The sequence below is a fragment of the Tiliqua scincoides genome, chromosome 3, assembly GCF_035046505.1.
Source record: "Tiliqua scincoides isolate rTilSci1 chromosome 3, rTilSci1.hap2, whole genome shotgun sequence".
NCBI lineage: Eukaryota > Metazoa > Chordata > Lepidosauria > Squamata > Scincidae > Tiliqua > Tiliqua scincoides.
The window spans coordinates 76262176-76284646 of NC_089823.1; positions in this window are offsets into that span (position 1 = coordinate 76262176).

Here is a 22471-nt window from a genome sequence, read left to right on the forward strand (position 1 = left end):
TCCTTACTTTGCTATGTGCCAGTAAAATCTTCTCTCTAACCCAGTGATTTTTAAACTTTTTCATCTCAATGCACACTGATAAGCCGCTAAAATTGTCAATTGTCAAATTGTCAAATCAGTTTTTGGACAATTGACAAGGCACACCACACTGCCAGTGGGGGGCTCACATTCCCCAATAGCCCTACTAATAAATGACCCCCAAAATTCCCATGGCACACCTGTGGACCATTCGCAGCACACAAGTGTGCTACAGCACAGTGGTTGAAGATCGCTGCTCTAATCAGTTGTTTTCATTTAAGCTTTGCAGAGGGTGGCACTACCCTCCACAGGCTGAAAGGAATCTGTGTCAGTGGGCTTTGATAGTCTTGTTTCTTCCTTGTCCCATAAGTACCATGTCTAAAGTAGCCTATTTTCATGACTGAGTGCATGACCACTGTCAGAAGAGTGTTGACTTCCAACCACTCTCAGTTTCATGCAACCAAGGCCACGCACAGGAGTAGCTTGTGTTGGGGTTAGCTTGGGGGGGGGGGGGGAGGAGAGAACACCTATCAATACAAGTTGAAAGCTGAATACTGTACAAGAAGGCAGGTGTAAATAAATGGCACACCAAAGATTCAGAGCCAACTTGGGCAGTTTTTAAAGGAGCTACCACAAGAATTTGTAACCAAAAGAATCTGAATCTTAATAATGATAGTCTTTTAGATGATAGATAAATGATAATGGGCATTTCAGAACCCAGTGTTCTTTCCTATTAAAGTTTTTGTTTTGATACATCTACCCCTAGAACAGGGGTGCTCAATAGGTGGATCGCGATCTACCAGTAGATCGCGAGGCAAAATGAGTAGATTGCGGAGTGCCGACCCCCCCCTTCAGGTGCCTCTGGGAGGAAACACCGGGAGTAAGGCCCATTGTACTCAATGGGGCTTACTCCCAGGTAAGTGTGGCTAGGACTGCAGCCTCACAGCCTAATCCTAGGCATGTCTACTCAGGAGTAAGTCCTGTTATACTCAGTGGGGCTCAAGGTACACCAACATACATTGTACACATAAATGTTATATGTTATGATGGCACGAACATTGTAAAAAAAACTCTGGTAGATCTCCGGGCCTTGCTGGGTTTCAAAGTAGCTCTCGAGCCAAAAAAGTGTGAGCACCCCTGCCCTAGAATAATATTAATCCATAATCATTTCCTCTCCCCATAATGCTTTAATCGTTATCTATCTCACCTACTTCCCCACCTACCCACCATTCTAGGGAGGACAACAACAAACAAAGGAAAGGAAGAATGTGTCTTAATCATTTGGCAAGACCTATAAAAAATAGAATACTGGCCCAGCATTGGAACCAGAATGAGCACATTTTCTGCATCCTGGCAGCCTTCAGATGTCAAATGAGCAAAGCAGTGGAAGATTGCCTACTTCTTCATGTCTCTGAGTTTAATAGAGAGGCACATGGACCTTCCCACAAGCAGCCCTGACCCCCTCTCCCATGCAGCCCTGACCCCTTCTCCCATGCAACCCTGACCCCCTCCCCTAAGCAGCCCTGACCCCGTCCCACGTGCACCCATGGGTGTCTGGATAATTGATGGAAATACTGGGGGGGGGGGGGGGGCTACTGGATGTACAAGTGCAAGTGAGGATGCCAATCAAACAACAATATGGAAATATCTTCAATAAGAGTTTGACAGGTACTTAATATTTTTTCATTAATGTTTTAAAACTCTTTCTTAAAACATAATCTAGTTTTGTGTACCTCTTTTATTGTTCTTATTTGAGTATTTAATGCATGAATTATTAAACTACCTTTCAGTATATCTTTTGGTATACTTAAAATGGTCATTAGGACATAGAACCTGTTGTTAATTTATTTGAATCCCACCACTGAACAGACCCTGTGATAGTGTAGAAACCACTTCTTGGGAGCATTTGTCTGGTAGGAAGAAGGAAGTGTTTGTGCAAGAAGGAATGTTTTCTTCCCCCTTCCCAGTGGACAGAGGGCGCTGCCCAAAGTTTCTGTGTTACTGCAAGGAGTCCTTGGAACAACCCTGTGGACTACTATGTGAGTCATGGCAAATTAGTACTCTAGTTAAAAATATAGTTGTAGTTCAGTTGGCAACCTTCAGTCTCGAGAGACTATGGTATCGCGCTCTGAATGGTGGTTCTGGAACAGTGTCTAGTTGTAGTACAGCTCTGCATTTTTCTAGCACTGCACGTAATTAGGTTGCATATGGAGGTTGGAAAACAAAGTTGCCATCAGACCATGTTTTTTTTTAAAACTAGGAATCTAGTCTGCTGTGACTTGCACAGCAACTCTTTAGGGCAGTTGTAGATTGTGGACCTTTGTGTGGTGGACTATGAGCACATGGCCTGCAAGGCTCCACATGCTGTGACCTTCTCAGAGTGTATGAACAGGGGTGGCACGACCTGGACCACCACCCCACGCCAATGCTGTAGCTGCTGTCTCTATGAGCATCACAGCTGCTGTGATGCTCCAGAGAAGAAGGAAAAAGTGCTCCCATGCAGTGAAAAAAGCTCTCACACAGTTTAGTCAATCCTGGAAGTGTGAGACGTCCGGTTTTATCTGAAGGGACTGTGCGCATAAAGGAGCTTCTTCATTCTTGCCACCCCTGTAAATAAAACCAAAAGTCCTGCACTTTTGGCTATAAGGAAACTGCATGAGGAGTGAGGCAAGGAGGGGAATGATTGCTTGAGTGAACAGAAAACAGATAACTGCAGCTCACCTCAGCAGTGGGCCAGAGGGAGGCAGAGGTGGTGGTAGACTCAGGCTGATGTGCATTTTAAACCTGCCACCCCCTTGGACCCGTCACAATCTGCTTTTGACTGAACCCTCTTCAACTTGCCTCATGGTTGTTCTGGCAACACTTATGAATATGCACTATTACATGGAAAATAGGTCTAGTGCAACATTTCTCAGTGTTTGTTTCCCACAGTACCACGTCACATGGTCCACCCATTGGGAGTGCCACCCAAGGTAACTGGCAATGATGTCATTGCCAGTTACTCCCAGATTGGGAGGCCAGGTGATGCCACAAACACCAGTGGCCTGGATGGGCTTGTTTGAGCATGTGAAAAGTGCACGCTGGAGCTGTGCCCACCAAGCCTCCTACCTCTGCTTGACATGTTGCTGTTGTCACTGCTAAGTGGCGGAGGTGTACCGCTAGACACCATCTCAAGTATCACTGGTGGTACAAGTACTACTGGTTGAGGACGCTGGTCTAGTGGATATAGAATAGTGTGAAAAATGAACTTCACTTTGAACTAAATGTAAATAATTCAGCACCAATTTAAAGGAAATGGAAAAGACAGAAACTGACACCCATTCTTTGAATGGTAATAGAGGCTTCCAAGAAATCCCATCAGAACATAGCATGGCATTAATGGTCACCAGTCATGTTCAAACTATCTCATTGGTATGGAGTGTCCTCACCAACAACTTAAAAGCAAAGGAATTGACTCTTGTAGTGTAAGCACATCAAGACAAGTGACAGTTCCAAAGAATTCCCTTTCGATCAACTACAGACCTATTTCCAAAAGCCTCCTTTGGCCCTCAGATAATTGTACTTGGAGGAGAAAAGAAACCTGTTTGCTGAAAATAAGAACATGATCTTGATCGTTACTTGCTAAAATGTTTTGGCAAGTAAATAGCAAGCTACTTAAATTACCTCTCAGTATCTCTAGGCAAAACAAATTCCTTGCTGAAAAGCAGAGTTCACTCTCTTGATACATAAATTGCTGTGCCGCAGAGCACAATAGAAAATTCATTCTCTGCTGTCTCAGAAGCAATTTCAACAATGCAGCGAAAATTTACCTTCCACAGGTTAAGGAGACACAATTGGACTTTTCACAGAGATGAAACATAAACAGATATGCATTCTGGTGTACAAATCCTATTAAACCTTCAGAAAGTAAATACAGCATTTGTATTTACAAATACAAATTTATTTTGTATTTAAATACAAAAAATGCAAAAAAAGAGAGTAAATACAGTATTTGATTTGAATGGCTATTCTCTTCCATCTGCAGTAGCATTTTGCTGATGATCTGTGTGTGCTATTGAAATATAGTCAATGCCTTTGGCGGGGCAATGGAACAAGGTGCCAAAATGTGGCAATTGCTGTATTTGTGCTATAAGCACAGGCAGTGACTAGTGCAACAGAACATAAATTAATGTGTATCACAATTTCTATGCCCCAGGGAAAAGAGGAGCAAAGTTATCCAGTGATTACACTTCCATCAGCATGTCATTACCAAATCCAGATGGCTGCACTTGAACTGGATAGGCTGCCAGGTGTCATGAGGGGAGCTAAAAATAGCAAAATAGCAACGTGCAACCTGAAGATGATCCAGTTTGCAAGAGGAGTTTCTTAGTATGAGGTAATGTCCCTTTTTTCCTGAAAATACATGCGGCAAATACAATAACCCAAACCATAATGAACTCGGAATATAATGGAATGGCAAATGTTTGATTGTAAAGGTTGTAAGCGGTTTTTACAAGAAACATTTAAAAGAAATAAGGGATCATTTTATAGAGACGGGATATAAAAACAAATATTTTTTAAAAAATATGAATCAATAACAAAACCCTTGTGCATTCTTACTGAAAACACAGGCCTTTTTTCTTCCAAATACACTATGTGCGCGCTCTCTTTCTCTCTCATAAGGAAAAGGGCTTAGGAAGTAGAAGCTGTACTTGCTTTAAAAATAGCCATAGTGTCAACAGACAGTCTCAGCAAATAGGCAGTCCTACTTAATTTCTCCTGTCATTTTCCAGTCATTTAAAAAGCCATTAGAATCCTTGTGCAATAGCAACTTATTTCTTTCCTTTTTTACAAAGTGATGGACAGCCCAATACCATGTATGTCTGCTTAGAAGTAAGTTTCACTGAGTTGGGTAGAGCATTGTCTTAGGTAGGTGTATAAAGGTGGGACCTTGGTATCCATGATCTGTTCCCACCCCCACCCCCACCCCCACAGATACATAGAGGATCTCCAGGTGTGACCAGAAGTATCTTCTGGTCACATCCGGAGGTGTTCTGAGGTATGGGGAGGCTGTGCCTCACAAGGCCTCCTAGTGCTTCTCAGAGGCTTTCTGATGTATGCAGAGGTCATGCGCAACCTCCCCACACCTCAGAGCACCTCCGGACACAACTAGAAGGCACTTCTGGTCACATCTGGGGTCCTCTGTGGGCCCTCTAGAAGTAGGTTCAGAACCTGCATTGGGTCAAATCCATGAATTTTGAACCCATGGATGAGGAGGACCCACCATATAGGATTGCAGCCCTAATGTCTTTCATCAATCATTTGATGAACCAAGGGCCTGATCATAACCTTAAATGAATTTTCATTAAATTCACCATAACCAGAGCTGAATTTGCTGAATGTCCATTGTGGCTGAAAAGAAAAGGATTTGATGCTGTCACTTCTGTCATTTCATATCATTATTCCCCCTCCCAAAAAATATTGCAACAAGAAGAGCCATTTAGTACAGCATTAAAAATAGTAGAGAATAACATTGATTGCAAGATGTACCACCTTAATGCCATCCTAGCATGGTACCTTAAGAAATCATAAAGATTTGCCAATGTCAGCAAGTGGCAGATGAAAGGTTCTTCAATCAATTGCAGGGACGTTTCCAATAATAGAATATGAAAACCATTTAGTACCTAACCTTGCACTCCTGGCTTCCATAGTCCTTATATGGCACGTCTGCTAGCTAATTAAGCCAAAATATAAAATGAAAAAACCTGTGCTACAAATGAGATAAAAATTAATTGTAATATTGATTCCTTTTTATTTGTTTTTTAAACTAACTACCTTCTGTTTGAATTGATTTTCCTCTAGGATGCTGTTTTAATGAGATCTAGATATGCATTCAGTGCATATCTGTGGCTCACGATCTGCTCCCACTAGGATCTTCATCCCATACTGGTCCTCCACCTGCTCTTTCATGCTGCACAATCCTTATGGCCAGAGCAATGCTCCGCAATAGCTCCCGAAAAGGTATTTGTCAGTACTCATGTATCTGTTTCCCTGAACAAGAGTCAAATTTGAAGGCACAATACAATTCTGTCTGTTGTGCCATGGTTGTGGGAAGGCATTCATGAGCTGGAGAGGGTTCAGACCAAAACTGAATTGGATTATAGTGTTATGTACATGTACCCTGCATCTCTGTGTGGTGAGAAGTTCGAGGGCACAGCTTTATCTGGGTTTGGGCTGCCTTTGAAGGAGAGGTCGTTGGAGGCTGATGGTGTCTTTGTAGTATTGGTTTAATCTACAAGCATGAAGGTTTGAACATTGGTTGAAGTTAGTTAGGTAGCGTGAGCGCTTGAAAGCAGCAGACGTAGGTTCACACATGTGTTGTAAGCATGCCTGCAACTGAGAGTTGCCAGCTCTTCCTCTTGGCTTCCATTGCAAGTCTCTTCCAGATCAAATCTCATCTCAGGCTCCACCCCTTCCAGAATCTATAGCTCATGATTGGTTTTACATTCTCATGAACCACACAAAAGGGAGATGCAAGTGCCCTGACACTTACACTTCAGCCCCTTCTCTCAGCTAGCTGTACACGGATGCTCCTGAAAGAGCCCCAATGGGAGCTTCCATTCAGAGAGTTAAGAACCATTAGCTAGCCTCCTGACCTATTCGCATAACAAAAGCATTCACTGGCTTGCATTCCTGACTGCTAACCTGATTTAAGACTTTTAAAGTCTAGAACTCACTAGGAATCCTTCCCCCCCCCCCTTGCAAAAAAAAGAAAAGAAAATTAATGCAGTGTCTGCCTTGTCAGACTTCTGCTATATCAGTTTCGTGAAATAATTTCCGATCTTTGTGGGAAAGTCTGTAATCTTAAACTTTCTTTCATTAAAAAAATGTCTATATTGCAACTTTCCCCTCCAGTGAAGAAGGAGCTCAGGGTGCCTCACAAAGCGCAGCACAGAAAACATAGACAAATATGACGCACAAGGCAATTGCAACAAGAAGACAAAAATAATAACAATAACAGTAAAAAGAGTACAACAGAATATACAGTAGAAACCTGCAGTTGCAGCAGAATCCTAATAGTGAGGACCTAATAGTTAGGGCCCTTAATGCCTTAATCATCATCTCAAAAATAATTTTTTTGAATCTTTGACTCAAAAATATTTTTCCATGACAAGCATATTTTGTCAATCTCCTTTTCCTCTTGTTAAGTAACACAACAGAAAGCACTTGTTGAACCTCATGGCATAGAGGCTAGGACTCCAGCAGAACCAAATCAAACAATTTGGAAACAGATTGGCCAAAGATGCACTAGCTATAGTCCTGGGAGAGGTCCAATTTCTCCCCAAGGAAGCTAGAATGCAGTGAAAAGAAACTTGCAGGGGAGACTGTAACTGAGGAGTGGGACTAGACAGGAAGACTGCAGACCAGGAGGGGTATAGGAACTGGCAGGGCAAAGAAGTGTGGCATACAGGTTGGTAATTGAGAATGACAGCTCAGAGACTGCTGAAGTGGCTGTATTACTTAGACAGAATCTACCAACTTAATTCAACCATACTCTGATGATTGGTTTTGTGTTGTTGTTTTGTGTTGTTGTTTTTCTAGATAGAATTCCAGGCATAGGCTCTGATGAAAGGTGGATCCAGCACTTCGATAGGAGAACATAGATACAAGCAGGGACATGCTTTGAAATCTGGATAGGTAACTGAGGAAAGAGTATGGGCAGGGGCTCTTTGTTAAAGATCCCTGAGCTTACAGTCTGATCAACCTGTTATGCCTGTACTTCACATAGGAACATAGTGTAGCTGTTTTATACTGAACCAAATGCTTAGTTCTTGTCGGTATTGTTCACAGCTCTTCCAAACAGAGACCTTCACCACCATATCTGGTGATGCCAGGGAGGAAAGCTGGGATCTCCTGCATATACTTTACCAGAGAACTCTGCTTATTAGCACCAAGTCCCAGGCTGTCTTTAAAGTATTCTATCAGCTTCTTGTCCCAGCATTTTCCATCACCTACTAAGATGTAGAGCCATTTATGAGATTGTCAAGTTCCAATTTGGTGGAGCAAATCGTTTTCATTTCTCATTATGGGTAAGCATTTTAAGGAGACCAGCTTCACTGTTTTCTCAGCTCAGCATTAATTCATTTTACGCAGTGCTAGGGAAAACACCATAACAATTTTCAATCAAAGTGCACAGATACCCACACAGAGACTAGAACACTGTGGTCGGTCACCATAGTGACTGCATATTTTTCAAAAATTAAAGGAATGATAATGCATATTTGCCTTCTGTTAGGAACATGAAAATGGGAATTATTTCCAGTGTAAGATGTACAGTACCCACATTTTTGGAATAAGCTTACAGTGCAATCCTATGCATGCCTACTCTCAGGTAAGTGTACATAGGATTGTAGTTGCTTCTCTTTGCCTTTCAGTTTCTCATCTGATAAGGTACTCCTGAAAGTTATATAAATAATCATTTCACCAGCAGACAAGAACAGCTATAATTGGTTATTGATCTGATACATTGAAAACTCATGCACAAAAATCAGTTATTGCAACCAGCTGCAGGTGCTATATACCATATATTAAAATGACATTCGGTGGAACTCTAAATAATACCTTGCCTGCTAAAACAGGCCAAAGCTTTCTTTATAAATTTCATGCTGCATGTTCATGTCAGCTGAGGCACAGTTCAGAAGCAACCTGATCCTGTGTGGAAGAAATATGTATGAATGGTAATCTATTGAAGACAGGAGAGTGCTTCGCAGACAGAGGTTGCCTCTTCTTGTGCAATGGACTGCACAAATGCAGCTACTGTAGAACCTGCCTTAAGTGTCCTGGCAATAGTGGTAAAAGAAGAAAACGCAGGCTCCCCATGCCCATGGAGCATCTCTTAGGTGGGCAGAGAAGTGAGAGAGGAAACCCACAAACCTCACTTGCACGTGTGACAGTGGACATTCACATGAAGGAGTATAATTGAGTGGGAGAGGAAGGGAGTGGGGCCACCTAAACTGGTGGTGCAAATCCAAGCAGCCCGGAGCTGCCCCAGGCTACCTGGGAATGTGGTTAGGATCCGGCATAAGTGCCGGATCCTGGCCCTGCCTCCTGCATCCTGCCCTCCTGGCCCCAGAACAACCACTGCCTTCCTTCCCCCCGTCCTGAAACATGTCCTCCCCACACCTCCCCCAGACCTCTGCACCGGCTGAGCTTGGCCGAAACAAACTTCCCAGGCCCTGGGGCTCATGTTGGTGCAGGGAGCCGACGCACGTCCATTCACTATCCTATCTCCCCTGAGAGTGGCATAAAAGTGCTTTGCAGCACTTCTGCAATGATCCTCAGCCGTTGCTCTGGATTGCGCCCTAAGATTACATTCTATGCAAATTTACATGGGAGTAAATCCTCTTGAATACAGCAAGTCTTGCTTCAAGCAAATATTCATGGCCTTGCACTCTAATGTGCTATATGATTTCATCCAAGTTTTCTAAATTTTTTGGTGACACATGTTTTAAAACTATAATCACTCACTTCAAGTGTTTGGGATGAAATGAGTGAAATCTTTAAATAACATACAATAAGTTTCAAAATAGAAATAAGTAGCATGAGAAGAAAACACTTTAATGAAGAAATTTTAAGTTGATTATTTTGTTGTCCTAGCCTGAATGGGGTGTACCCGCTACACCACAGTTCACATCTAATTATAGTGTTAAATTTTTCCACACAAAACTGAGCATCAGTTAGAAATTAGTGTTTGACACAGAGGCTGCATGTGCCTTTCCATCACCTGTATCCTCCACCTACTGCCACTTCTCCCACATGCACTCTTCCTATGGTGCAAGTCATAGCTGGCACACATCTGAGTGGTCCCGGGTCAGTGAATTGAGGCCTGGAAGGGGGTTCGGATAGCAGCAGCAGCACTGCTGGTTCTCATACTGCCCCCTTCCCAGCCTTGTTCTGCCTTGCTCCCCACCCCATTGCCCCCTCCCCATTCTGCCCACCTTCCACCTCCCTCCCATCCTCCACACTGCCTTACCAGCACTGGCAGGCCTCCTCTGCCAACTGATTATGCAGAATTTGCCATCCACCTAAGTGCCAGAATACCTGTGAGCAATTGTGCCTGTCTTGCCCACTGACATTCTGTTTCTTATGCATGCAGCAAAATCTTCCCCACGCCTAGGTACTGTGTGCTGATTTAAACTCTGTTGACTAAGCATAAATCAACCAATTTGTAATAAGTACCTCAAAAGCCCATTTGATAGGGTTGCAAACTTGAAAATGCAGAAGTTGCCAGGATCACGAAGAGCTTTCTACATTAAATTGGTCACAGTCTGCTAGCAAGCACCATGTCATTGGCCTGGCCACCTCATTATTATTACTTTGCTTACTTACAAAAATTAATTTACTCCAGTCAATTTTTCTGCTTGTTCAACCCGGGTGCTAACGCCTACTAGAGAGGTTGAAAAATAATTCCCTTGGGTTTTACGATGCTTACTCAGAATTTCAAATTCAATATCAGTGGCTTTGCAGCACTGAGCTTATTTACCCAAAACTGCCTAGTATCCACCTTCATATGTCAGCAAAGCAGGAGCAGTGGGGGCGTGGGCGGGTCCCAGGTTTCCAGCAAATTTACAAGAGAAGAATTATACAGATTGAGGAATAACTGTATCTAACTCATATGGATAACTTAGAAGCAGCTTGAAAGTGCCTTCTAGATGAATGTGATCTCTTCTAAATATACTCCATTAGTATTTTACTAGGCAGATTCTTGGATTGCTATCTTTCACTTTGGAAAGGCTTGAAGGGATTTTAGAGCACATGATGTGCATATCAATAGGATCCCTTGCTACCACTGGGAATGAAAAATCACTGTGAAAGGCAATGATTTTCACCTAATTGGCATGTTCTGGAGAAAACAATTCAAAAGATGATGCATGCAGCCATCTGATTGGGGTGAATTAGCATTTCATATTGATCCAGATCTGGAATGTTGCATTTCCTTCACAAAGAAATGCTTTGATGGGACAAGGAACTTCTGAGTCCCTTTCTTACATCACTATGAATGCCATCAGTAACATTTAACAGTTTGCAACATGTAAGAGTTCGTTACTATCTTCTGTAGACTATCATAAATATTGTTACTATTGTTATTGTTACTATCTTCTGTATACTATCATAAATTAACTTTGGGATGGTTTTAAATTAGAAGAACCTGAATTGAACCATATTTCAGATGAGAAAATGCAGACCATTGCATGTAGGTTCCAAGAGTTGTGAACAGTTCTCAAACATGTAAGAAGTTGGTTTTAAAAAACAAACATAAAAACAAAAGTCCACTTACCCCAAGGAGAACTCTCCAACTGTCCCCCCCCCCGGTTGCAGTACATACTCTATTGCTGTGCCTGCATTGGCAAGGGAGAGTTAGGTATGACTGGGCTGTAAAACAACTAGGGCTTCAATTAAAACACCAGCTGAAAAAAGTGAGTCTTCTGCGCTCTCTTAAAGGCTGGCTAAAACTGGACCAGCCATATTTCCCTGGGGAGGTAGTTCCACAACCTAGGTGCTACCAGTCAAAAAGTGTCCATGTCTCGGTCAGCCACCTAACTGCAGGCAATAGGACACAGAGCACAAACCCTAAAGAAGTGAATGGGCCAGTTTCATGTGAGAGAAGGTGGCCCTTCAGGCAGTCAAGCTTCAAACCATATGAGCTGTCACAACCCTGCACCTTCAAGTGAGTTCAGAAACAAACAGGTAATCAGGACAAACAGGACAATGAACCAGCATAATCCAAGCACTGGGTCCAGACTCGGGTTGAAGAGTACCTTGCATCTGCTGCTCTCTCAGCAATTACAATTTGCCTCTAATGCAACTCACATCACTTAGTTTCATTGATGGACCACCCCTGGCTAGGATTCTGTCTTGCTTGGTGAATCCCAGTCTGAATTTAATGACTTGTTTCGATTTTTTTTAAAAATTTAAATACATTCTAGGTTGAACTTTGAATCATAGTACAAAATAGGGGACAAGAACAATTCTTAGCCGCAGGATATTCACCGTGAACTTACCAAGGTTTTCAGAGAATGCAATAATTTACATCAGTAAATTAAATACATACCCCTTTCAGCCTGTCCCTCTACACAGAACCAGCACTTAACACCTGGAGGGTGACATTTCCAATTTTTCAGGAATGAAAAAGCAGATTGCAAAGATAATTTCCCGTAGAAAAGCTTAGCAACGCCATTGAGATTCCAACATACTTCTCATTGACTCAGCTATGAATAGCTGGTGTGTATATTTTTAGGATTTGTTTTAAGAAGAGTTATGAAACAACAACACCTAGTCAGCTAAAGTTACTGGAAATCCAAGATTTCACTGTATTAGTTTTCATGATAAGTTTGACACTGCAATGGTTCTCTGCTATGGTCGTAAAAACCGTGTTAAAAATAATATGTTTGAGTGCTGTATCATAAGAAAGAGGAAGGGATGACATTTCAGTTCAATGTCATTTACAGCTTCACTGTGTATTCCCACCAGTTTGAAATATGCATTTTCTGCAATGACATATATTTATTTTTGTACTTGCAGTCAGTTTTGTGTTTCTATTTAATAATTTCCCAGATCTGATACGCAATGCTGATGTTTGCTTTGCCATACACTGTTCCTTCTTGACTATTTTAGTACAGACATATTACTTCCCCTGTTGTCACTAAACAGCCCAATCCTATCTAACTCTCCCCCCCCTTTCATGCAGCCATGCCGCTGGAGTGTGCATTGCATCCCATTGTGGTGGGGGAGTCCTGTAAGTATCTTGTGGGTACCATTTGGAACTGGGTGGGGATGGGGGCATGGCAGGGTCTGGGAGTCTGCAGGAAGGGGTGGATCTGGCAGTGATGGTGCATGTCAGATCCTACCCTTCATTTTTGCTGCCTCCTCACCCCCTTTCTTTTTTTGGACTTGTGCTAGTGAAATCACAGGTCTGGAGGCTTATGTGGGGCTAAGGATATTTAAATCCCCTTTCCTTGGTGAAGCCTCTTGATCTCCCCCACCCCTCTGGATGCAGCATGCCTGTTTTTGGCATGGCTGCACCAGTGGGGAGGGGGGGAAGGATAGAATTGATCTCTTCCTGTGTTACATTCAGGCACAGTGAATGTACTGTGTACTGCCTCCTTAAGCCTTGTCCCCTTAAGTATCTGCTCAGAGCCGTATATAAACCTGATAATTTAATAACACCTGTGTGGAACCTGACTCAGTAGTCAAGGTTCACAGGCAACGCCTTCCCGCTGTACTTTGGTTCAGCACATCTGTCATTGTGGAGAGGGACACCTGGAAGTGAAGGACAGCAGAATCCTCATGATGCTTGATGCAACCATAATTCAGAGGCTAGCAGATTCGTCAGTATCATGCACTTGCCTGCAGAAACAGGAATGCAGAATTCTCATGTCAGCGGTCTCCTGAGCCTCTAAACTTTCTTGTCTAATGCAGATAGAGTTTCTATTAATATAATAGAATGCTTCCTTTTTGCCTGGTGATTGAACCAGCTGTACTAGTAATGCTGTTGCTTAAGAAAAATCCTTCCTTCAAAGCAGCATGTTCGTTACACCCACACTGGGATCTAAAAATATCGCCTGCAATTTTCAGCACTGGGAATTAAACACTTGTGATTTTTACAGAATACGTTTTGCTTGGCTTTAGGGCTGGTGACTCAGTTTTTCACCCACTGTGAACTATGTAGTTGACGAATATCTCTGAAATTCAACTGGTATGTCAAATTTTGAATGACATTAGCTGATTTTGCATAATCAGCATAGATTGATTTTATCTCTGTGTTTGTTTCATGATCTTCTAGATCAGGGGTGCCCAAACCCTGGCCCGGGGGCCACTTGCGGCCCTCGGGGACTCCCAATGCAACTCACGGGGAGCCCCCAGACTCCAATGAGACTCTGGCCCTCCAGAGACTTGCTGGAGCCCATGCTTGCCCAATGTGAGTGTTCTTAGCATGAGGGTGACTGTTGAACCTCTCGCATGAGCTGTGGGATGAGCGCTTCCTCCACTACTTGCTGTTTCACATTTGTGATGCAGCAGTGGCAGCGAAGGAAAGACCAGCCTTGCTTTGCACAAGGCCTTTTATAGGCCTTGAGCTATTGCAAGACTTTCATTCATTCATAGACGTTCCATCTCTAATATATTAATTTATGTAAATTTATTCAAATTTGAAGTGTAAATTAATTCTTTTTTCCCCAGCCCCCGACATAGTGTCAGAGAGATGATGTGGCCCTCCTGCCAAAAAGTTTGGACACCCCTGTTCTAGATGCAACACTGCAGGTTCAGTCCAAGCTGAAACAGAGCCTAAATTCTGTCCCCCTTTGGGCAGGGGGGATATGCATAAGTGTGCATGCCCTGCACCCATCACCATTGCTGCTATTTCCTACCCAAGTTTTTGCCACTTGCCATTTCTTCAGATCTGGCTTAGTGGGAAGGAGAAGGATCTTGGTGGTGGAAGAGATTCATTTCCTGTTCCCATGGTCCTCCCCACCTGGCTTGTTTGGAAGACATGGCAGAGAAGGTAGTGACAGTGATGGTGATTGTGGGAGGACGAACTTATTCCCAACTGATCTGCTGGAATGATAACAATCAGAAACAGATCCTGACCTCTCCTTCAACTCCACCACCACAAGCTTTGGCAGTAGCTCTAGAAAATTAAGTAAGTCCTTTCCCCATCCTTTTCTCACTTGCCTGTTAACGATAGCAAGCAAGTGGCTCGGTGTAGTGTCTAGGGGGATTGTGAGCTGGGCAAGTGGTGAATGCAGGGTGCAGGAAACCCCTTACCACCTCTCCCATCACTGCTGGATGCAGCCACTTCACCCAGCCTCATGGGTAGGTAAGACCTCCATCTCTGCATCAGTTAACATAAGAACAGCCCTGCTAGATCAGGCCATAGGCCCATCTTGTCCAGCTTCCTGTATCTCACAGCGACCCACCAAATGCAATGAGCACACGAGACAGCAAGATACCTGCATCCTGGTGCCCTCCCTTGCATCTGGCACTCTGACAGTTGTTAGCATAGAATGTGAGTGTGAGTGTGAGTGTGAGTGTGAGTGAGAGAGAGAGAGAGACATTAGAAAGCAGGCTTGGCCAGGCAGTGCTCAAGAGGCAATAACCACCCAACCAGGACAACTCCTGAACCCTCAGTGGTGACACCCAGTATGTCATGAGGGGGGCAGGAAAGGTATAAAGAGAGGGCCAGTGAGAGCTTTGCCTCAGGGCCCCTGTAACTTGGTGCTGAGACGGACAGTGCAATCCTATGCATGTAAGCTCCATTGAGTTCAATGGGGTTACTCCCATGTAAGTGTGCATAGGATTGCAGCTGGAGTGATGTGTCTGCAATAACCTGACCCAGACTGCTCCTGCCACAAGTATCCTGTGATCTTCCCCCAAACCATCCCCGCTGCCAACCTACCTGCTCCAGCAGAGGTTCTGCGGCCTGTTGCTGTCAGCACAAGGCTTACTGGCGCCCATGCTGTCAGTAGCGAGCCACAGAATGATGGACTGGCTGCAGTGCCAGCAGTCCAGGCTTTACATTGGTGGATCACAAGATCCACCAGCATAAGACCAGCAAAGGACTGGGCCATAAGTTGCCGGAGCTTGTAAACCACAAAACTAGAGGAGAGAATGGAAGACACTTTACAGACTACTTAGCAGTACTGTAATAATAAAATGCCATAATTCTTATTAAAAGATAGCCTGCTCATTTCTGTTGAAATAATAACATCAATGTTAACTGAATCTGAATTAATAAAAGGTTAGCAGCCAGGCTTAAGTCTATATCAATGTGAGAAAGGTTCATGTTACTGGACCCATTTTATACACTATGTTGACTTTACAATTGCAAGATCACTTTTTGTCACGGTAAATTGACACTTTATCTCATCTTTGCTAGTTCCTAATTGAACCCTTAAGAGACCCTTTTTCTATGACAACATATTTAATTACTGAGCACGTTTGCATTTTTTCTAACTAAGTTTCTGGATTGTACACAAAACCTTTGAACTTGCGCACTGAAAAGAAACAAAATGCATAGGTTAACTTTCCTTTTCTTGCTGTCAATCTTCAGGTTCAATGACTGTTTCCTTTCTCCCATTTAGAGGCCACAAGTCACCAATTATTGGCCCTGAAAAAGAACTGTAATGAGAAACCTATTAAAATGTGCTGACTCTTTAGAGCTAAGGGTGAGGAATATCTTCAGAGTTAATGAAATGCATTAAAGGTGCTTGGCTCCACCAAACTCCTTACCTAATCTTTTACAGCCATCTCTAATGCAATATATTATCTGAAATGTTAGGAATCCCTAAAAATCCATGTAGCCTTAAAAAAAAAGTCGCAATTTTACTTATAGATCCAAGGAAAACACATTTCATAAGCATGGTAAGTTCAAATTGCACAAAGATGTCAGAGGGGGTTTCGTTTAAAAGTGCAGATATCTCTCTGGTATGTAGAAGACACCTTAATTGAACTCTTTCTCCCAATACCTGGGAAAATGTCATTTGTGAATGAAAGTTAGAGTCACTCCAAAAGATATAAAGTGTAGAAACAGAATGCAATATGAGCTTTATATAGTTAGCCCTTGTTATCCATGGGGGGGGGGGGTCTGTTTTCAGAGCACCTCCCCCCACGAATACCAAAACTGCTGGTCTGGGCCATCAGAGGTGCCTTCCAGTCAAGTCTGGAGGTGTTCTGAGGTGCAGGGAGGCTGTACGTGGCCTCCCTGCACATCAGAAGGTCTGCCGGATCGTTCTGAGACGTACTTCTAGACGTGCATCTCAGAAGGCTCTGGCAGTCCTCCTGAAGCCTGTGGTCACCTGTGGTCTCCCTGCCCCTCAGAAGGCCTCCCTCCTGACGCAACTTGAATAATCTTCCGGTCATGTTTGGCAGGTACAGTGAGGCCCTTCTGACCAGTGCTGGGTCAAATTCACAGCTTCTGAACCCACAGATAAAGAGGGCTGACCTGTATTTTATATAGCTATATATTTTAAAATACAGGGAGGGCCCATATACGTCAATCCTGTATCCATGGTTTCAGGTATCCGCAGATGGAGTCTGACGGGGCCCCCTGTGGCCACCCCCCTGGTGTGCCCTCTCTGGAATTTCTGCTCCTCTCGCTTCCAGAGGGTCTTCTGAGGCATTAAAAACGTCACTTCTGGTTTTTGATCAAAGTCACTTTTTTGGCCTTTTTTGGCCATTCTGAGGCAGGCAGCGGGCCTCGGAAGACTGTGTGGTGATGAGGGGAGCAGAGCGCCCGGGGGGGGCATCCCTTCATATCCACGGTTTCACTTCACCATGGGTGAGGTTCCAGAATGGTTATGGGGAGGGTTCCCCGTGGATATGGAGGCATGCCTGTATATATCAATCTTTTTAAAGCAAACTATGCTTTTTGAGCTTTTCATTGCACTATGGTGTACTTTCTGGATTAGAATTAACAAACTGTTCAGTATCAGGGCACTGCTGCATTTTATACTACCAGTTCTCTATGCAGTGGACATTCCTGCTACCTCTATCATTGCCTGTGCCTCCTTACTCTTTATCTTTGTTGCTTTCACCACCATTTTCTCTGTCACTGAGATGATAAACTCACTGTTGTAAGTAGTAGTGATAAGTAGTGGTGCCCCCAAGTCTTACAGCCCAGTCCAACCTAATTCCCCCTGTAGCGATGCAGCTGTGTCAGTGGACTGCTGCTGCATCCCATAGGGGAGTTTTTTTTGGCTGCGGAGGTCTCCTCAAGATAAGGGAACATTTGTTTTCTTGCACTGGGGTAAGCCCTCTCTGCCCTGATGGGTCTACTCAGACCTGTGCCAGCTATATAGCTGGTGCAAGTCTGAGTGTATCTGGGAAGGTGCCACCAATACCACCTCCTCCACAGCCTTGATCTGCTCTCCACCCTCCCCTGCCTTCCTGCTGTCCCTTGCACTGTCTTAGCAGTGCCAAGCATCTTTCTCTGGCTGCTGGAGTGTGGACCTGGCTATTGGCACTGCTGCATGGCATGTTGCACTTTGCAATAGATATAAATCACTGTATGTTGCCAGAATACCAGTTCTGGCATGTTAGGACTGGGCTGTTTATTTTGTCACTGTTTTCCCTCCCCATCACAGCAATGTTAAAGTACTGCTCAAGCACGCAGTGCATACAAAATAGCTACTGTATCAAAAGACTGGCTTGTGTCCATACAGTGGCCAGTTGAGAGCACATGTTCATTATTAGCACTGCAAAATGGCAGTCGGGCTGTACCTGACTTACTTACTATGTACTTACTATAAAAATAGTAAAGTTCAGTAAGCATGTGAGAGCAGGTCAGCCATATTGGATCTGAGAATATTCAGTCCAATTGCAGGTCATATCCAAAGCCATTGGGTCCGTATTAAGTCCGTACAGTATTGGGTTCGTACAGTGAAATTTGAATAATGAGGCCACAACTGCTTACCTGAGAGTAAGCTTCATGGAGCACAGTGGAACTTAGTTCTGAGTAAACCTGTTTAGGATTACACTGGAAATGTTACCTTGAAGAAGAGTCACTTGATGGCAAAAGGAAACAATCAAACCAAGGTTTCATGAACTAGAAACTAATGAAGTATTCTTAGTGGGTACATTCCCCTCACTGCATGCATATCAAACAGGGGTTGCCAGCCTTTCAGCTTTAATGCTCCTGAACCTTTATGTAGAAGAGAGGATTTGAGCAGGTGCAGCTTGCCATCTCACATCTCTACTGTTAAAGATCCAGTAGCCCTGAAGTTGAAAGGTTAGCCACCGCTGATATAAAACTAGGAATCTTTTAAACGACTTCACTTCTTGAAGAGAACAAAAACAATTAGCTTGTGCTCAAAATATCTAGCTCAAAACCATGGGAGTGCATGTTATTCATGGGGAACCAAGTTTTATGTGGCGTCTTAAGAGAGACTTCCAATTATACAAAGGGAAATAAGAAATCAGAGGAATTGCATAAGCCTTGTTTAAATGTTCCAGAATCACCTTTCAGAGCGCGATACCATAGTCTTTCGAGACTGAAGGTTGCCAACAACTATTTAAATGTTATCGCTTGTTTAAGGCAAGACAACCATTGGTACCTGCCTGTTCAGAGAAGATAGAAATAATAAACTCTTCTGCAATTGGTGAGGTTCCCTAATGCCCATCTTCATCATGACCAATCAAATAGTTTGTTTCCTCCCCCCTCTCCCTGCACAAAATGTGTATCTTAATGAAAAGTTGAGGCCATTTATTTCAACCTGAAGGGAAGGAAAACATTTACTGAGAAAGATGAACCTTCTGCTCTGCACAAAAAAGCATTTTCCTTTCATTTTTAGATATCTAAAAGAAAATAAGAGTACATTTATTTTGGGGTTTGCTGGGTGGGGATGGGATTGTCCTCAGTCACTCTCGGTGACAACAGAGCACAGGAATGTGATGGACAAATTGATGCTGACGTAGCAAAATCATTCAGTTGGTGGTCTTTGGTATTCTATACCTAGGTATGAGACATGAGGCCACATCACCCTGTTCTCATATCCATAGAACTTAGAGCACATAAGTGAATATTTGGTGATGGGCAAAGGAAATACTGCAAATGCTAATAACACGAAGAACAAAATGTACAGCTCTTGATCATACAATTAAAACACCCAGGCAATCTTGAACCATATTTGATACACTGTAGGTATGCTGTGATATGTATGACAATAATTAGAGCTGACTGAAGCATATTATTATTATTATTATTATTATTATTATTATTATTATTATTATTATTATTTTGCACTTTGTGCTCTTATTGCCTTTTGGACATTTTTTTTAAATGAATAGTTGGAAAAATCATTTTGAGATCAGCTCTCCTTCCAATCAATCATGCAAATCCAATGTCTGATGCATTCACCCAGAAGCAGGTGGGTGGTTTGCAGTCTACGTGGCAACACTTGCATAGAATGAATGCTCTGTCTTTACTGCTCACTGCGAATTTCTGTTACAACAGAGTTTAGAGTTGAGAGACAAAGTTGTGAGCAGCCCAGCATTTCATAAATGTTCAATAGCTGGCAACATGGAGCATCAAATAAACCCACTAGAGAGTATGTCACAGATAGTGATGGGAAAAAATGCTTTTGATTATGAGAAAATGAGCCGAACTAAAGGCTGCCCACAGGGCACAGTGACTGCTGCATCCAGCACAGGCCTGCTGTATCCTGCAGGTAGCCACCCCCTCTGTAGGGGGGCAGAGATGTAAGTAATTGTTTATATTGCTTACTTTATTCTGCTCCCATATGGGCCCCTTTGGGTCTACAGTACTTGAAGCTGTGCCAGTTCTTAGCTGGTGGTGCAATTCTGAGGAGAGGCAAGAGGGCGTGTCAGGGCCAAAAGAGAGTAGAGAATATTGGTGCAACCATTGTGGCTGAGATAGAGCCTGGGGGGGGGGTAAAGGGGGTAATTTGTACCTGGGCCTAGGGTCAAAAAGGGGCCCAGGAGACAAAGGGGGGAGCCTAGAAATTTCCTGAGAGCTTACATTTTTCTATCGACTCAGACTTGTTGCCCCATGGGATGCTGGGGACACTACCACAAGTATGTGGCTGCAGCGACTGCAGCTACCGGCAAACCATATATACTGGGCTGAGGAATGCATGCATGACAGTCCTTAACACAGTGTCAAATCTGGGAGGAAAGTGGACTGCTAATGTAGCTCTTTGGCTTGTGGATCTGCTCATCTTGAAGGAGTGTATGGGAACTCAGGGACACAGCTGCAAGACTACAACTGCTGCAGAAGCAAGTTTTGGTGCACACAGAACACTTTCCATTACAGTGTGAGTTTAAATATGATGATGCTGATTTTCTGCAGTGCTTTTCTATATTTAAAAGATTTTACAGAGACTTAGGAGTGTGTTTACTGCTGATGCCACATGGGTGGCTAGACCTGGGCTCCAAAGTCTTTTCCAGCTATCTCCACTCTTCCCCACACCCTGTTTTGCCCCTCCCTGCCCCCATTCCTCTCACCTGTCACCACCCTCCCCCACTCTGTTTCACTCTCCCCCTTTTGCAAAGGGACCCAAAAGAAACTTTGTACCCCCTGATAAAATTCCTTTCAGAGGCCCTGCACTGAGACCTGCCCTCTGCCCGCCCCGCCATGCCCCATTGAGGCACCACTCCCCACCCTGTTATGCCCACCTCATTTTCCATCCAGTGGGGTAGCTTGAGCTAGCAGTGAGCGTCCAGCACCACTGCCATTTTTGGCACTGTATGCACCTCCAGAAACCATTTTACAACAGCCTTTTTGTCCTCTTGCCTTTAATTGAATCCTTCAGTTTTTTGCCTCAAACGGATTCTTTTCCTGATAGCAAAACAGGTCAGTGTCCACTATCTAGGAAACTGGTTCAGATTGTCTACCTGGTTGGATCCATGAACTTGCCACAAAATACTCAGCTTACATCTGTTTGTGATGTTGCCCCTCTGGGGCGGGTTTATTTTCTAAAAAAGATATTTCTGATTGAAAAAGATGCTGATTGAAAATAATGGGGAAAGGAGGTGTGTAGTTTTACCCTGCCTCCTGGTTCTCCCTCCAAAAGTGCTTCCAAGCAACTTTTACTTCTGAGTGGTTCCAAATATGTGTTGGAACTGGAACCTAGTAAAGAATGCAACTAATGTCCATTTATCTTTCTGTCAATCAAAGTCTGTACATTACCGATGGGTGACCATTCTAAGGTGATCCTTGAACTAACTCAGATTAAGCCACCTATTCCCCTTTCTGCAACTTGGGAAACAGTCTGGTTGAATTTGAGCCTGTTTCAGTTAGAAGGGATAAAAAAAAATTTCCTTTCTTATCCCTTCCCCAGTTGCTGCTATGGTCTGGAGCCAGGACAAGGAGCACTGGGAAGTGTCTTTTTTTTCCAGCAGTCCTGACAGATCAGTGATTGGGAAGAGAGAGAAACCTCCCCCCCCCCCCTTTCATTCCTGGAGCTGTAACACTGAAAGATGGAAAAGGGGGACTGAGAGGTGTATGAGAGGTTTGGGAAAGAGGCTTGTGGGTAGGTGGATGGAAAGAGCACTTGGAGGATAATAGGAAATGAGGAAGGAATCAGACCTCATTATGCCTCTGATTGGAGGCGCATTGTAGTCATGTAAAGCAGCCACACCAGCAGCAAGGTAAATGGCAGGCAGGGAAAATGGGGGTTTCCAGGGTGGATCTGGGTTGATGGAAGGAGTAAGGGTTGCAGTCCAGTGTATCATCTAAAGAACCTGGTGGGCATGGGGCTTCTGATGCTAACCTCAGATTTGATACAACCATTATGAGCTGCCAGAGTTCATCTCCCAAGCTTGGGAGTTAGGAATGTTGACTACATCTGTGCTATGCAGATACCATGAGAAGTAAATCTTACAGAGTTCAATGAGATTTTCTTCCTATGCTTAGCACTTCGGCCTCTCTCGGTTCTACTTTTTTTTGTTTTAAAGTAGT